We start from the raw sequence: 17,971 nt of genomic DNA, 5'->3' as shown, positions 1-17,971 counted from the left end.
CCGTTGCTATAAAGGAAATGGGTCCCGTTCTTACAACTAAGGCGGTAGTAGGAGCGGTCAAGGGTGACTGCTGCCGACCCAATCCGGTGTAGGCGTCCATCTCTGATGAAAAGTTCCCAGTACTCGTTGCCAGTTAATCGGGGCACAAGGGAATGGCGTAGCAATGTCCGAGACTCAGGGAGGCAGAAATCAAAGTCCCCCATTCGGTCCGGGTTTGACTTCCCGCCGGTTTCGACTCGATGGTAGCCTAAAAGGTGGTAATCCGTAGTTAATCCGGTGCAATGGTCCGTTGGTGTGACTGAGGATTGAGTCAAAGTCCCGTAATCAAGGAAGAGGAAGAAGAAATACATGACCAGAGTCTGGGGACAGCAAGGCATGATCGAAGAGAAGAAATTATAAAGTGTGCTAATCACGGAGTCGTCAGGGCGCGCCGCCAAAGAAGCTGTCCAAGGCGTGCCGTTAATAGGGTTATCGAAGGTACACTGTCGAAGACGCTGTCAAAGCGAGCTGTCAAGCGCGCTGTCAGAGGCGTGTTGTCAAAGGCGCGCTGTCAAAGGAGCTGTCAAAGCTAGCTGTCAAAGGCGCGCTGTCAAAGAAGCTGTCAGAGGAGCTGTCAAAGCTGGCTGTCAAGGCGCGCTGTCAAAGGCGCGCTGTCAAAGGCGTGCTGTCAAAGCAGCTGTCAGAGGAGCTGTCAAAGGAGCTGTCAAAGGCGCGCTGTCAAAGGCGCGCTGTCAAAGGCGCGCTGTCAAAGGTGCGCTGTCAAAGGAGCTGTCAAAGGCGCGCTGTCAAAGGCGCGCTGTCAAAGGCGCGCTGTCAAAGGCGCGCTGTCAAAGGAGCTGTCAGAGGAGTTGTCAAAGGCGCGCTTTAAGCGTAGTTTGATGGCCCTGGGATCTGGGATGATCTCAGACGTCCAGATGGGTGGATCTGTGCTCGATCCGGTCTGTTGGGCCCGATTCTGGCCCCGGTCTGCTGGTCCGGTCTGTCGGGCCCGATTCTGGCCCCGATCTGCTGGTCCGGTCTGTTGGGCCCGATTCTGGCCCCGATCTGCTGGTCCGGTCTGTTGGGCCCGATTCTGGCCCCGATCTGCTGGTCCGGTCTGTTGGGCCCGATTCTGGCCCCGATCTGCTGGTCCGGTCTGTTGGTCGTCGTTGTCGTCGATATATGAGGTTGGTGGAGTAGGAGGGGTCGAAAAAGTGAAGTCCTCGCCGAGGTCTCCCTCCGTCTCTGGAGGGGGGGGCGTCGACTTACACCTGGTATGGTGTAACCATGAGTGCTTCTCACCTATTTTCACGGCGGTTGGCGATGTGAGGAGAATTTGGTAGGGACCTTCCCACGCTGGCTGAAGGAGTGCCCTCTGATAGACTTTGACAAGGATCCAATCGCCTGGTTTGAAGGAGTGTGCCTGGACGTCGGTGGGTAGATTTTGTCCTTCGATGGCCGCGTAGTGGTGGAGACGTTGAAGCTGTGTCTGGAGCTGAATGACATAATTAGTGAGTTCTGCTTCCCCCAGTTCAAGTTCTGAGAGGGGAAACAGAGTGTTGTAAATGGGAGGGGGTCTCCCAAATAGGAGTTCGTATGGGGATAGTTTCAATGGTCCAGTTGGGGCACTTCGTATGTTATGGAGAACTAGTGGAAGGGCATTTACCCATTTTAGTCCAGTGAGTTTGCAGAGCTTTCCTAGTTGTGTTTTGATTTCTTGGTTCATGCGCTCTACTTGGCCGGAAGACTGTGGGTGATAGGGCGTATGAAGGTCCCATTTTATTTGTAAGGCCTTGGCCACTAATTGTACTATTTGAGCGGTGAAATGAGTTCCTCTGTCACTGTCTAGTCGACGGGGAACCCCAAATCGGGGAATAATGTCGTGTAGGAGGGCTCTGGCCACTACAGAGGCGGTAGGTTTTCTACAGGGGAATCCCTCTACCCAGGAGGAGAGTTTATCCATTATGATCAGAGCGTGTTTGAAACCCTGACAGTGCGGCAAGTCAATAAAATCCAGCTGTAGACTTTCAAAGGGAACGAATGCCCACAGTCTGGCTCCTGGCGGTGCCCTAGGTTGTCGTTTGGGATTAAAGGAGCTACAGGTAACACAGTTCTTTGACGCTGCTGTGGCCGCTACCGCAAGTCCAGGAGCGTACCAGGATCTTTTAACGTGCTCTATCAGTCTCCCTTTTCCCCAGTGTGTACGTTGATGGAGGACCCTCACCAATTTTGGAACCCAAGCTTTTGGAAGGACAGTCCTTCCGTCGGGGAGAGTCCAAACGTCATTTTGTTCGATCGCACCCACAGAACGCCAGAGAGTCTTTTCCTCCTCGGGGGCTTCTTTGTAAATTTGTGTGGGATCAATATGAAGTGGGATTTGCAAGGCTTGAAATTCCGATTCATTGTTTGGGAGGCGGAGCGCGGCTGATTGGGCTGCCTTATCAGCTCGCCTGTTACCCCTTGAGACGGGGTCTCTACCCCGGGTATGCGCTTTACAATGGACTACTGCGATTGCAGTAGGTAGATGGATAGCGGTCAGTAGTCTCTCTACTAAAGCGGAATGTGAAATTTTGGAGCCTGCAGCGGTTAAGAAGCCTCTTTGTAACCAAATCTGGCCAGTTGTATGGACTAGTCCGAAACAGTACTTACTGTCGGTGTAGATTGTAGTTCGCTTGCCTTCGCTGATCTCGCAGGCCCGTATGAGCGCTATTAGTTCTGCAGCTTGGGCGCTATATTGTGGGTTTATCGGATTTGATTCTATTACTTCGAAGTCGGTGACTACAGCATATCCTGTTTTCCTTTCCCCGTCCACAACCTTTGAACTGCCGTCTGTATAAAGTATTAAATCTGGGTTTTCTAATGGTAGGTGGTCTAGGTCTTCTCTGGGTTTCTCGGCTTGACGGACTATGGTGGCGCAGTCATGGTGTGGGGTTCCATCATCAGGGAGAGGGAGAAGGGTGGCTGGGTTGAGGGAGTTAACCCTCTTTATAGTGACATTTGATGGGGTCAATAGAAGGGCCTCATACTTGTTTAATCGAGAGTTTGAAAAGTGATGGCTGCCTCTGAGGGTTAATAGGGTGGAGACGGAATGGGGCACATGGATGATGATTTCATGTCCCAGAACCGTTTCCTGAGCCTTTTCGAGGAGGACCGCTGCGGCAGCTATGGCTCTTAGGCAGCTTACTGCGCCTTTCGCGGTGGTGTCTAATTGAAGACTGTAATATGCTATAGGTCTCTCTTGGTCTCGGAAAGACTGTGTCAATACCCCGGAAGCTACTCCCATTTGCTCATGGATAAACAGGTTAAATGGGATCCTGTAGTCGGGTAAGCCTAGCGCAGGGGCAGATCTTAGTTCTCGCTTTAAACGTTCAAAAGATTTGTATGCGTCTTCCTCCCAAACTAGGGTGTCTGGATGATCTTGGCGGGTCATAGCGGAGAGGGGTTTTGTTATTTCGCTGTATCCCGCGATCCAGGCTCTGCAGAAGCCAGCCATACCTAAAAATCCCCGAAGTTGTCGTTTAGTTTTAGGAAGGGGAATCTTAGTGACTGCTTCTATTCTATCGGTCGCTAAGCTTTGGGTGCCTACTCCTAGGATATGCCCGAGGTACTTTACTTCTTGCTTGCAGTATTGCAACTTTTTTGGTGACACCTTATGTCCTTTTCTGGCTAGTTCTGCAAGGAGATGTTTGGTGTCTATCTTACATGCTTCCTCACTGGTGGAACAGAGAAGGAGGTCATCCACGTAAAGCAAGAGGGCGGAGTTTGCAGGGAGCTGGACATCCTGTAAATCTTGGTGCAAGATGGCCGAAAATATTGCAGGTGATTCCACGTATCCCTGGGCTAACCTCGTCCAGGTTAATTGACTGGGTCCCCAGGTAAAGGCGAAAAGAAATTGGCTGGCTGGGTCCAGGGGGATACTAAAGAAGGCGGAGCACAAGTCTGCGGCAGTGTACCATTTGGTTTCTGCTGGAATGGCGTTCAAGAGGGAATTGGGATTGCCGACTACTGGATGGCGGGGTATTACAAATTGATTCACCAGTCTCAGATCCTGGACAAAACGGTACCGGACTGGGGCCCCTTCTGTCGATGGTTTCTTTACTGGGAGTACTGGGGTATTACAAGGGGATGCGCAAGGGATTAGGATGCCCTTCTCGAGGAAGTCCTCTATCATAGGAGTTAGTCCCTCTATGGCTTCTTTAGGTAGGGGATATTGCTTTGTACACGGAAAGGGTAAGTCTGTTCTATAGACGATTTTGACTGGGGCTGCCGACAACAAAAGACCTACTGAGGTTGACTCAGTGCCCCATAGAGAAGAGGGCAATTCATTTTCAAGTTCTGGAGGGAGTTCCGGGAACTGCCTGTCTGTTTTGGCCTCTTCAATTATTCCCTGGAAGGCGGGGATGGATTCCTCTGGCATATGTAAGTAGATGCCTTCCTCAGAACATTTAATGGTGGCATTTAATTTGCAAAGTAGGTCCCTTCCTAAGAGGTTCACCGGGCTGTTGGTTAAAAGGAAGGTATGTTCAGCTAGTAGGGGTCCGAGGGTAACTTTAGTCGGACGCGATAGCGGGCAAGTGCGGGGTATCCCATCCAGACCCATGACTTTTCTGGTCTCTGGACTTGGTTCCAGGTGGCTATCCGTTAAGGTGGAGTAAGTGGCTCCTGTGTCTAATAAACATTGATATGGATGGCCGTCTATCTCAATGGTACAGAATGGTTCTTCGGAGGATAACGTTAAGATTGGGCAGATAGTTTGGGTTTGGTTGGGATCCCCTTCTAATTGTCAATAACTCCCTTGATCGTCCGGAGGGGGTTGGTTAGGGGGGTGTAAGGGAGGTGCTGTAGCGTTGGCCCACGGGCGGGTGGATGGAGTGATCGCGGGCATTTGAGCCTTTGGTCCTGGTAAGGGTCTTTGGGTTTGAGCAGGTATAGTTGGAGGTGGCGGTGGTTTGTGGGGGGCAGAGGCTGGCTGAGGGTTGTAAGTGATGGGCGGTGGGTTTCCATATCCATAGGTTGCGTTTGGATGTGGTGTCCCGTAGATCGTGTTATTGAGGTAGGGGCAAAACCGCCTAATGTGTCCTTCTTCTTGACAATAAAAGCATCCGGTGGTGGTAGGTCCCCAAGGCCTATGGGGATTGGGGTTTCCTCCTCCTCGGATTCCCCTCCCTCGGTTGAAGCCCCTGCCCCTACTAGGGTTTAACTCCATACTAAGGGCTAGGACTTGTTCGGTTTCAGGTTTGGGGTCCCTTTTCTTCCTCTCATCTCGTGAGTTATAGACTGATTTAGCGATGGAGAGGATTTCGCTGATACTTTTCCCATCGTATCCTATCTGCAAATTTAAGGCTTTTCTAATATCGGGACAGGCTTGATCTTTAAAGAAGCCTTTCACTATGACTTCGTGCTGAGAGTTCTCTGGATCAATTCCTCCCCAGGTCTTAATGGCGGATACAAGTCTCGTATAATAGTCGGACGGGTGTTCATTTGCTCCTTGTAGCACAGTCTGGACTTTCGTCCAGTTAACGGTGCGTTGTCCGGCGGCCTTGATGCCGTCTAAGATTGCCTTTTTAAACAAATTTAAGCACCAGATTCCATTTGTGGTATTATAATCCCATGTCGGTTCGGTGCGCAAGCATTGGGCTGTGAGCGCCGCTAACCCTACCGGGCGTCCTGTCTGATAATCCGGGAGTTCAATCATTTCTCCGGCTTTGGCTAAAATATCTGCCTTCTCAGCCTCGTTGAAAAGTGCGTTCAGGAGAACGTGAACGTCTGGCCAGGTCGGCTTATGGGTTGAAAATATTGCGCTGACCTGACGGTGACATTTATCTGGGTCGTCCCTCAATGATGGCATTTGGTTCGACCAAGTTACCAGGTCTGCCGTATAGAATGGTTGGTGGGTATATATCATTCGGGGGGCTCCGTCCGGCTGCAACGGTGGGATTGGCAGAGCCCTTAAGGGCATCTGGACGGCCGTAGAGTCCAATTGCCTGGACGTCTCTGGGGTCTCTTCGGGTCTTTCTAAAGGGAGTGAGGTTCCTAGGGTAGCATTTTGTACCTCCCTGGCTAAGGAGTTGATGTTTTCCGTGATAGCATTCTGTATCTCCCTTGCTCGTGTCAAAGGGCTGATGTTCTCTGAGGTCGTACCCTGAACTTCTCTAGCCGGTGGGAGGGAGCTAAGGTTTTCCGAGGTAGCATTTTGCATTCCTCTGGCTCGTTGCCTAGTTATGATTTGACTCGCCCCCCCCATGCCCCTTGTTCCTCTGCCTCTTCGCTGTTATCATTATCCTGGTCATCACTTGGGGCGGGTGGAACAGTTTGTCTGTAGTAAAAGGGGATAAGCGTTTGTTCCACGGAGTCGTCTATAGGGTGTCCTTCGTAAGGGGGGGGCAGAGGAGACCTCCCATGATTTAGGATAGGCAGTTGGTAGGTCGCTCCTCCCTTTGCAACGTGGAGCAGTCCTCGGACGGCTTCAAAAGCGGCTAAATACCCTAGTTGACGGGGTTTTTCTTCCATCAAGTAGTTTCTTAGATGCCTCAGGCGGTCTTCATTAAAGGAGCCCCCTGTTGGCCACCGTAACTCGGGCTTTGCAGAGGCAGTCCCGGCCGGCCAGGTTTCTTTACATAGATCTTCTAATTTCTGCTTCGACAGCAAGTTGTGCCCGGGGATAGACTTCCAATAAGAGATGACGAATTCAAGAGGGGAGTCGGGGTCCCTCTGGGATTCAGATGGCTTCCTTGAAGCCTTCTTCCCGGAGTGAGCCCGCTCATGTTTAGAAGCTTGGGTACCCATTTTATTCACGCGTGTCTGGGTAAAGAGAGGGAGAGGGGGTCGTTAGGGTTTATTTGGGTCTTGGGGATTATCAACAGTTTCCTAACGGGGTTTGAGAGCTCTTTCTACTTATTTCCTATTCTCTTCCTTTCCTACTTCTTCTTCAATTTCCTGGGGTTTCCTTTCCACTCTGCCAAGTCCCACCCAGTCCTCCCTGGACTATCCCTCCTGGCAACCTCCTACCTATCGTCATAAACTTAGGAAAAGGGGGCCCTACTGAACGCCCGCGCCGTGCGGTGCCAGATCGGGTGGTCCCTTGATAGAGTTTTGAACGGAAAATCCCCCTTGCTTTCGGAAGCGGGCTCACGCACGATTCACGTGTTACGTGGCCCGACCGGTGCGGCTGGGATTGATACAGAAAGTCAGACCCCTTCCTGCCCCCTCCGTAAGGGCGCTCGGGAAGTTCGGAAGAAGAATTCCAGACCCTTGCTTCAACTGAGAGAGTCCGTTGCGGGGAGTCGGCTATCTTTTCAAGCCGGGTCTCTCCGTCTTATTTTCGGACCCCCAATTGGTGCAGCTGACTGGAGGGTTTGAGAGGAGAAAGAGATAGAGCTCAGAACCCCCTTTTGGGTTGAGCAGTGGTCCCCGTTCTCTCTCGCGACGGACCAAGGGAAAAGGTAAGAAGGATCGATAGAGAGGAGGGCAGAGAATTCAGTTGCCAGGAGATTCCACCCCCTTACCACCAGTGCACTGGGTTTCTCTACTATACTCACGCGTCTTCAACGTTGATCCCGGGATCGATGAGTATGCCGGCCGGATTCCCCTTGCTCCTGGGCTGAACCCTGGGACGTTCGATTACCGCCCGGAAGATGGCCGGGGGTCCTAAGGATCTTCCCAGGCAAAATGGCCTGGTGCCGGCTGAAGATTTCGGGGCCCCCGGTCAGCAGCACGGGAGAACCACCCGCCCCACGTTGGGCGCCAAATGTTACGGAAAAATTCCGGGTGCTGGTTTTCCTTGCCACCCGGCTCGTCGGACAATGTCCGCGGGTCCTAGCGGAAAAATGAGTTCAGCCGGAGACAGGAGCAATGAACGGAGATCCCAAGTTTATTGCGCAACAGGTTCAACAAATGGCATTGAACCCCGAGAGTGGGGCGACATAAACTTTTAAAGGTTCCCTCCAGGTCCCAGAATACAGTGCAGAAAACGTCACATATACATCATAAAGAGGTGGGGTTACACGGATCAGCAGTACAAGAAATTGGGTGGTGGTTTACACAAATCAAGGTGGGGGCTACATAGATCAGCAGTACAATAAGGTAGGCAGGGCAGAGATCAGCAGTACAATAAGGTAGGCAGGGCAGAGATCGTATGGATCAGCAGTATGGTAAGGTAGGCAGAACAGAGATCAGCAGTATAATAAGGTAGGCAGAGCAGGGATTGCCTGGAGTGGTAGAGATATGCATAAACGTTTCCTGAGTACAGGTGATGGCAAGACAATGGCATAGCCATGCATCGCCCATTATCTGGTATTGTCCGGAGGAAGGGCTTGGCTGGACCATCCGACAGGATTAAGGTTTCCCTGAGTACGTGACCTGTCGGTTCGAGAATTATGGCGTCGAGGGTAGCATCATGGAGTCCGGAGGGAATCGAGTAGAATAACATTAAAATGGAGAAGATCGAAGCTTTGGCTGATTTTATATTATTTTCCGAAGTTTTCGGCTTCTTGCCGGTCAAGTGTATATTGTAAATTGAGAGCGGAAACAAATGGATACAATGTAACAGGAGTTTGACAGTTTTACGAGGTCGCTAGTTTCGGATCCATTGTTGTAGCAGTGGGGGGCCGTCAACAACTTGTCAGGAGGTTAAATGAGGCGTGCAAGAGCTCCCTGAGCTAGCTCCTGCAGGGGAATGCACGTTCCTGATTGGCTAAAACGCAGCCATTATGGTCAATGGGGAAACAGTATGATACGGTCTACTCATTAGAAATAGGGGAAACAAGACTCAAGCGGAGGCTGTATATAGAAGGAAAGATATATAAGGAAAAGATATTATCTATAAAGTGGGGGGGGGTATAGTGTGGTGCTTGTGCAACAGTGTGGGGGTTCAGGAGTCGCGGCAGAGCTGGGTGCCACCGAGGTCATCGCCTCGGGCCCCGTAGTCACACGGAGGAGGGGTGAGGAAAGGTCCCCCCCCTCCTTCCGTATCAGGAATAACTGACTGGTTCAAAATTGGGAAAGGAGTACGGCAAGGCTGCATTTTGTCTCCCTGCTTATTTAACTTATATGCAGAATTCATCATGCGAAAGGCTGGGCTGGATGAATCCCAAGCCGGAATTAAGATTGCCGGAAGAAATATCAACAACCTCAGATATGCAGATGACACAACCTTGATGGCAGAAAGTGAGGAGGAATTAAAGAACCTTTTAATGAGGGTGAAAGAGGAGAGCGCAAAATATGGTCTGAAGCTCAACATCAAAAAACGAAGATCATGGCCACTGGTCCCATCACCTCCTGGCAAATAGAAGGGGAAGAAATGGAGGCAGTGAGAGATTTTACTTTCTTGGGCTCCATGATCACTGCAGATGGTGACAGCAGTCACGAAATTAAAAGACGCCTGCTCCTTGGGAGAAAGGCGATGGCAAACCTAGACAGCGTCTTAAAAAGCAGAGACATCACCTTGCCAACAAAGGTCCGTATAGTTAAAGCCATGGTTTTCCCAGTAGTGATGTATGGAAGTGAGAGCTGGACCATCAAGAAGGCTGATCGCCGAAGAATTGATGCTTTTGAATTATGGTGCTGGAGGAGACTCTTGAGAGTCCCATGGACCGCAAGAAGATCAAACGTATCCATTCTTAAGGAAATCAGCCCTGAGTGCTCACTGGAAGGACAGATCGTGAAGCTGAGGCTTCAATACTTTGGCCACCTCATGAGAAGAGAAGACTCCCTGGAAAAGACCCTGATGTTGGGAAAGATGGAGGGCACAAGGAGAAGGGGACGACAGAGGACAAGATGGTTGGACAGTGTTCTCGAAGCTACAAACATGAGTCTGACCAAACTGCGGGAGGCAGTGGAAGACAGGAGTGCCTGGCGTGCTCTGGTCCATGGGGTCACAAAGAGTCGGACACGACTAAACGACTAAACAACAACAACAAAGTTTATTGCGCAACAGGTTCATAGAGGAATTTTGAACCCTGAGGATGGGGTGGCAATGACTTTTAAAACTTTCCCACCATATCCCAGAATACAGTTCGTACAGCATCATTGACACATCATTGCTACATCACTGACATGTCACAAAAGGGGAGGGGTAGACAGGGGTTACACTAGTTCAACCTTGGCAAACATGTCCAGACAAGAGCTTGGTACAAGATTAACATAAGCAGACATGGCAGGGCAAGACCCAGGTATAAGATTAGCATAGGCAAACACCTCTGAAGTCCCACCACCCAAAGTACAATAGAACTTCCTTTGCATGTCTGGACCCCTTGGCAAGTCTGGTGATGGGATTAGGCTTTCATTGGCCAGCAATTGTCACCTCTGGGAACTTCCTGGAGTCCTTTTTCAAGGGGAAAATAGCTTTAGAATGGAGGAAACTGGCAAAGAAGTTGATTTTATATTATTTTTAAAGCTAGGTAACTTCCCTGAGCTGTCAAGTTGAAAGGATGCATTCAGGCATAACATTTAACAACTTTAAAGATGTGCCCCCCCCCCGTAATTTCCATAACAACAATGAACCCAAACCTCCCATCACCAGAGCAGCTGTCCTGCAGGCTCCCTTGTTTAACGAGGTTGTTTTTCTTGCCTTCTTTCTTACACCCCCTCCCTCTCCGTTGTTCAGGATTTCGTGCTCTTGCTTCGGAGACTCGGTTTGAACAATACGCCGCAATTTCTTCCTTGTTGATGGGGAATCGCAACCCGTCAAGCTGAGCTTTTGAGAAAGTTTTGCTACTAATCAGCGTGATTAGCTCGGAGTCCACTCTCCAAAGAAGGGTCACGATCGGGCCTCGGCTTGCAGCACAGCACACCATGCTCGCTCGCATTTCAAACCTCTTGCCCCGCTAACAGACCGCTCTGCACGTATCTGGCTGAAGTGTAGCACACACCGCCGAGCCGAAAGGAGTTCAGTGGCCTTGACAACTGGCAGGCATAAACTTTTATGTGTCAAGCTTTCCGTGGCAAAGGGCTATTATTCTCTGGCACGGAGAGAGCAGCGTGCGCTTTTTACTGAGCGGAGGGCCCTCCTTTTGCATCGCAGAGCTCCTCGGCCCGGGGATATTATGTGCATTGTACCAAACAGCAGAAGCCAATCATACATTATTCTGCGAGGCGACAGTGGAGGAGCGCCTTGACAAAGGACAGCTGCTCGTTGACTTCAACAAGCTTTGGAATCCTTCCACACAGATCAAGGGGGAATTTGGCAAGTACGAACCAGAAAAAAGGAGGAAGTTGCTGAGAACTCATGGCTTTGTCTCAAGACATGTCCTAACGAAGGGAACCGAGTGTCGTTTTAAGACTGCGAGAAATGCCTGGCGAGATCACACCAAGGTCCATCTAATGCAACATGTTGCATTTCCTGCTGTCACAACACGGGAACAACCTTCTTCAACCTCGTGCCCTCCAGACGTTTTGGGCTACAACTCCCATCAGCCCCAACCAGCATGGCCAATGGTCAGAGATTATGGGAACTGCAGTCCAGAACCTCTGGAGGACACCAGAGTGGGGAGGGCAGCCTAAGGACCTAAGAGCCCTGCAAGATCAGACCAAAGGTGAATCTAGTCCAGGGCCCCATTTCCCATAGTGACCTAAAAGTAAAGGTAAAGGGACCCCTGACCATTAGGTCCAGTCATGGCCGACTCTGGGGTTGCGGCGCTCATCTTGCTTTATTGGCCAAGGGAGCCAGCGTACAGCTTCCGGGTCATGTGGCCAGCATGACTAAGCCGCTTCTGGTGAACCAGAGCAGTGCATTGAAATGCTGTTTACCTTCCCGCAGGAGTGGTACCTATTTATCTACTTGCACTTTGACGTGCTTTCAAGGTGCTAGGTTGGCAGGAGCAGGGACCGAGCAACAGGAGCTCACCCCGTTGCAGGGATTCAAACCGGGCTATATTTTCCCCTCTCACCAAGCTACAATTTCCAGCACCCTTAACAAACTACAGTTCCCGGGATTCTTCCAGGGAAGCCATGTGCTTTCAAATGTGCATTGCATGTGCTTTAAATTTGTGGTGCAGACCCAGGTGCCATCTATCACTGCACCCCCTATTTCCATTAGTAGGGTAGATCTTGGTGGGCTGCGGTGGGGGGGGCACGTTTCAGTTTTTTAACCCACTGTTTTGTGCAAGTGTGGTATACTGGAAAACATATATCTCAAAAATAAAAATAAAAACAAGTTTGCCATGCACACACCTTTGTGTATGCCCACAGTGGACCTCAGGTTTCCGGAATTCAGAGAGGGTAGGGAAGTAGTAATTGAATCCTGCTCATTATGTGGAAGGGAAACACTTCCATTTAAATCACTCGTGTGGACAAATTTGCACAAAAGTGCATAGAGAGAAATCAGATCTGTGTGATCCACACGTGCAGTAATACTCTGGTGTGTATGTCATTGCCTAAATAATGCATCTGTTGAGGGCACAGCTGTAATTTCCCTGCATTTTGGAGCTACACAGAAAACCTTTAGCCCTAAAGGTTTTTTGTCAACTGAATATTTTTACAGTCTGTGACTCCAGGCTGAGTGCGGCCTGCCCCTCCTTATCTTAACAGCAGATCCCAAAAGCATGACAGAGGAGAGGATCAGGGTGTGTGTGATCAAAAGGGGGAGATATACAAAAATTCCCACAAATCAAAGTACGGTGTCTGCTTTATTGAACAAAATGCCTCATCCCAAGCCCAAGGCAATAATATTAAGTGGATAGATGAGACTTCCCTGACACTTGACAATACCAAGTTTCAGTGAGTCAGGGCAAGAGTTTTCAGTAGGGATCAAACCAAAATGCCAGTACACAGTGGGGCAGAGAGAAGGTGGGAGAATTTAAGTCTATGTCAATGAGTCCTCCCCGAGTCTATGTCCGTTGGAACACACCACAAGAAATTAGAAAGATCCATAAGGTAAAGGGACCCCTGACCGTTAGGTCCAGTCACAGACGACTCTGGGGTTGCGGCGCTCATCTCACTTTATTGGCCGAGGGAGCCAGCATACAGCTTCCGGGTCATGTGGCCAGCATGACTAAGCCGCTTCGGGCGAACCAGAGCAGCGCACGGAAACACCGTTTACCTTCCTGCCAGAGCAGTACCTATTTATCTACTTGCACTTTGACGTGCTTTCGAACTGCTAGGTTGACAGGAGCAGGGACCGAGCAAGAGGAGCTCACCCCGTCGCAGGGATTCGGACCGTCAACCTTCTGATCGGCAAATCCTAGGCCACCAGCATCCCAGAAAAATCCATACTTGCAGTTAATCCCATACTAAATACTAGCAAGTCACATCTGACTTTTCTTTCTCAGTACTCATTCTTTTTTAAAAATATATATATTCATGTGTATAGCATATCAGTTTATGGGGAAATCGATTTAAAAGGGAAATGTTTGGGGCAATTATTAGTTTGGGGCAATTATTAGTTTTTACTGATACAGTGTAGAGGTGACCTTTAATAATCTACATTTTAAGGTTTCATGTGACAAATCTGACTGTATTAGAATGAAGGATGGACTAACCATTACATTTGATTTCTAAATTCCCCACACACCACAGTTCACCAAAAGTATAGAAAGAAACTACCCAAGTTTCCTTGAAGACAATGAGCTGCACACACAGGCAACACTTCTACCCTCTCAGGAATATCTTGCATTATCAAGCTAATTTTCACGCGGCTCACCCCCACCTCTATTCTTCCCTCTCCCCAAATAATGATGTTGGGAGATGTTACCATAGCAACACTGCAAATGTGAACTGAGGTCACATCCAAACCATACATTAACACATTCCTATACCATGTTAACAGTCATGGTTTCCAATTCTGGAAACTGTAGTCTTTTGAGGATGCTGAGAGCCACAGCTCCCCTAACAACTCTCAGCACCCTGAACTACAGTTCCCAGGATTATTAGGTAGAAGCCAGGATTGTTAAGGTGGAATCAGAGTTCTTTCAATGCCACAGTGTCGATGTTACCTGCTCTATAATGAGCAGGCATCGAAGCTATGATTTATGTTGTTATTGTCCTCACTCAAGATTGTGGAGACAAGATTTCTTCTAACTATCACATTTGTATCTCAACTTGCACCCAAAGTTCAAGGTGGCATGCATGTTTCCTCCCCATTTTATCATCAGAATAACCCTGTGAGGAAGGAAGATAGGCTGAGAGCTAGTGATCATCATGGCCGATTAGGGATTTGAATATCAGATTTCTGTCTTGCTCATTTAAAATTTGCACACAAGCTCTTGACTTTATACAACAATTCGGTTTTTGGGGAGGCTGCCTTTGCTTATCATAACTGTCAGTGATGATCTCTTCAGGAGAATTTTATAGCCTCTTAGATTAAGAATATCCTACTAAAAGTCAACAGCAAATTGCAGCAGGTAAGATATGGAAGTGTGCAGGAGAGAGATGGATCAGCTGTTACAGGCAACTGATCTCATTTAATGCACGGGGGGCAGGTTTAGGAGGGCAAGGAAGAAAGGATACAACTGTGCGAAAGCACAACTCCCATGAACCCCAGCCTGCTAACTGGAGGGCACCAGGTAATTAGAGAGTGGGATGGAGTGAAGAAATACATGAAAAAATATGGTTCCAGAATTGAAATATTAATAGAGAATGTGTAAAATGTTCAGGGGTAAGCAAGAAAATAATAATAGAATCGATTGAAGCCTAGGACTTGCCAATCAGAAGGTCGGCGGTTCGAATCTCCATGACGGGGTGAGCTCTCGTTGCTCGGTCTCTGCTCCTGCCAACCTAGCAGTTTGAAAGCACGTCAAAGTGCAAGTAGATAAATAGGTACCGCTCCGGCGGGAAGGTAAACGGCATTTCCGTGCACTGCTCTGGTTTGCCAGAAGCGGCTTGGTCATGCTGGCCACATGATCCGGAAGCTGTACCCCGGCTCCCTTGGCCAATAAAGCGAGATGAGCGCCACAACCCCAGAGTCTGGACCTAATGGTCAGGGGTCCCTTTACCTTTACCTTTAACATTTGAATCCAATTCCAGAATCTGTGCCTCGAACCCTAGACTTGGGAGCACGCCATGCTAGTGTGTTGATGCTGCATACGCAGACGCTTCAGTGATCTTGGTCAAACGTGATGCCGTCACATGGAGCCCCACACAATAAACATTTTTGCGCAACAAGGACCACCTTCACACTGGTCCTCATGAGACTTTGGATTCCAGGAAAATGCACACGCAAAACCACTGTGGTAACTTTCCAGTTAAGATGGGAGGCATCTGATCATCAGCTCTCTGTCCGACGGTGAGACAGTCCAGCAGCAAACATTTGAACCTTCCTCTTGGTGGGAAGGATGTCTAAATATTGTTCTATGCCAGGAGTAGGCAACCTAAGGCCCGTGGGCCGGATGCAGCCCATTCTCCTTCTCAATCTGGCCCGCGGACAGTCCAGGAATCAGTGTGTCTTTACATGAGTAGAATGTGTCCTTTTATTTAAAATGCATCTCTGGGTTATTTGTGGGGCCTGCCTGGTGTTTTCACATGAGTAGAATGTCTGCTTTTAATTAAAATGCATCTCTGGGTTATTTGTAGGGCATAGGAATTTGTTCATTATTATTTTTTCAAAATATAGTCCAGGCCCCAACAAGGTCTGAGGGACAGTGGACCAGCCCATGGCTGAAAAAGGTTGCTGACCCCTGTTCTATGCTCTTCATTTTGGGGAGGTGTATGCTGTTTGCCCCCGGGAGCCAACGTCACATCACCTTCTGGTTTTTGTTTTGCAAACACTTAGGCCTATCCACGTTTCCCAATGGGCAGCTGAGCTGTCTTCTAAAGCAAAGAGAGACATCTTCTGTTGGACGAAGAGATGGGCAGGGTTTCGTCTGAATGGTCCTTGAAAGGGCTATTACAGTGAGGCTTTCTTCTCCTCACAGTTTCAAGTCTCTATCAATCCTTTTGCAAGGGTAACGCTTTCCAGGAGCCCTGCGGTCTTTTTCTCTCTCAGCTTCAGCTGCCCCATTATGCTCTGAGGAGGTAGGTGTTTGAAGAACACAGTAAATAATGAATAGGTAATGGACATATTCCGTTTTATGCCTTCAGCCTCTTTTGCCGAACTGTCACTCTCTTGCCCTTGCCAGCCCCACCACCTTCCTCCAAACTCCCTCCTTCTCCTCCACCCACCCCCTTGGAATATTTGCCCCCGCCAAGCTCTTTGCAAAGGGTTATGGGCGGCACATCCCTTTGTTGCTGTTTTTTTTAAAAAATAGTATTTATTCAAAGTTTAAGAGTTACAGAAAGAAAAGAAAAGAAAAATACAAAATACAAAATACAAAAAAATACAGCAAAAAAGAAAATACAGTCGCTTGAAAAAAAAGAAAAAAGAACAGATTAAACCTTTGCATAACTTTCTTCCTTTACTTAGTTCCTTGACCTCCTCACACCTCCCAATTTTGTATTCTAGTTCAAATCGTTATTTCTGCAAATCCTTCAACCTTATTTTCATTTAAGTAATTTAATTTATTTTAAAAACCACTTTTACTTTATCCAATCTTAACTCTCATCCAAACCTATATATCAATACTTATTCTTAAGACGTTTCTCTAAGGTCGAAAAAGATTCCCTTCCACGAATTTCCCAACTCTCATAAAAAACAAAAAAGCAAATTGTATTGTATACCCTTTGAGTTCCCAATTTCCATTCCACCCATACCCCCTTCCCGGTTTCAGTCCCCAACATAAGTCCATCAATCTCAAAAGGCCATTAGCCCAGAGATCTTACATCCAAGGCTCTTAAGTCTCTCTCATGTCCCCTCTGCCAGTCTTTTTGATAGTCCTTAGTATTGAAAGCCAAATCTCGGGGAAGCTCCAACCCAACAGCATCCACGGGCGGCACATCCCTTTGAATGTACTGCGCCAGGAACCCTGTTTTCTAGCCTGAGGGCTGCACTTCCTCTGGGACCACATGCAAGTGGTGCACATGGTCAGAGGCAAAAGTGGGCAGGGTAGCAGGTGTGACTTTTACCTCTAAACAGTAGGCTACATTCCAGCCACACGCAAGTCGGAGATTTCTACACACACTTCTCTCCATAGCTGTCAACTTATTTGAAAATAAGGGACCAGCAGCCTCGAAAATAAGGGATCCGCAGCCAAAATAAGGGATTTTCCAAGCACAGGTATGTTCAACTACTGAGCCCCACCCGAGCCAAAGGCAGAAAGCCCAGCTAGCAGCCAAACGAAGCCTCAAGTGGTAGTTCCCACAGCGCAGCAACCCGGCAAAGGGGATGCAGCAAGGAAAACCACCGTCACCTCTCCGCTGGGAAGCGCTGAGCAAAGGCGAGTCCCCAGGCAACGCGGCTGATTTGATCGGCACAAGGCATGCAAGCTCCACCTCCCCAGTCATTCTTAGACTCCTTATTGGGTGAGCAACGCAGCCAAGCAACACAGTTGGAGCCTCCCTCCTCCCTGGCCGGCAGGGAAGGAGGGAGGGAGAGGAGCTGCTTCCTTTGAAACCCAGGAAATTTAAGGGACCTCATCAATAAGGGACAGCAGTGGGACACAGCGCTGGGATAAGGGACTTTCCCCCCAAATAAGGGACGGTTGACAGCTATGCTTCTCTCTCACCTTTCTCAAGAGCCAGTGTGGTGTAGTGGTTAAGAGCGGTGGACTAGTAATCTGGGGAACTGGGTTCGTGTCTCCACTCCTCCACATGCAGCTGCTGGGTGACCTTGGGCCAGTGACACCTCTCTGAAGTCTCTCAGCCCCACTCACCTTACAGAGTGCTTGTTGTGGGGGAAGAAGGGAAAGGAGAATGTTAGCCGCTTTGAGACTCTATAGGGTAGTGATAAAGTGGGATATCAAATCCAAACTCTTCTTCTTCTTCTCTCCATCAAGACAAACAAGAGGTTTCAATAACGCTTGAAGGACCCAGTCCAGCCAGGCAAAAGCACTCAAGGAAGGCACATAGCAGCCCCAGTGAGAAATGTGGCTTGCAGAGACACAAGGCCTAGAAAGGGAGGGCTGGATTTGGCCCCTAGGACTGAGGTTCCCCACCCCTATTTTCAATTTGAAACAGCCAATATGTC

The 17,971-nt window shown here is 49.0% G+C and overlaps 1 long non-coding RNA gene across 1 annotated transcript; it reads left to right on the top strand.

Moving 5' to 3' along the window:
• The first annotated feature begins 9,903 nt into the window (after positions 1-9,903).
• Positions 9,904-10,909, top strand: LOC307218990. Its single transcript, XR_013840230.1, has 2 exons — positions 9,904-10,148; positions 10,583-10,909. It is a non-coding gene; the product is annotated as an uncharacterized lncRNA (long non-coding RNA).
• Positions 10,910-17,971: the final 7,062 nt, after the last annotated feature.

Source organism: Podarcis cretensis (assembly GCF_951804945.1).
Source record: "Podarcis cretensis genome assembly, chromosome: 6".
NCBI classification, from domain to species: Eukaryota; Metazoa; Chordata; class Lepidosauria; order Squamata; family Lacertidae; genus Podarcis; species Podarcis cretensis.
The sequence above is the reverse complement of the archived record's forward strand: the minus strand, read 5'-3'. Positions and strand labels throughout refer to the sequence as shown.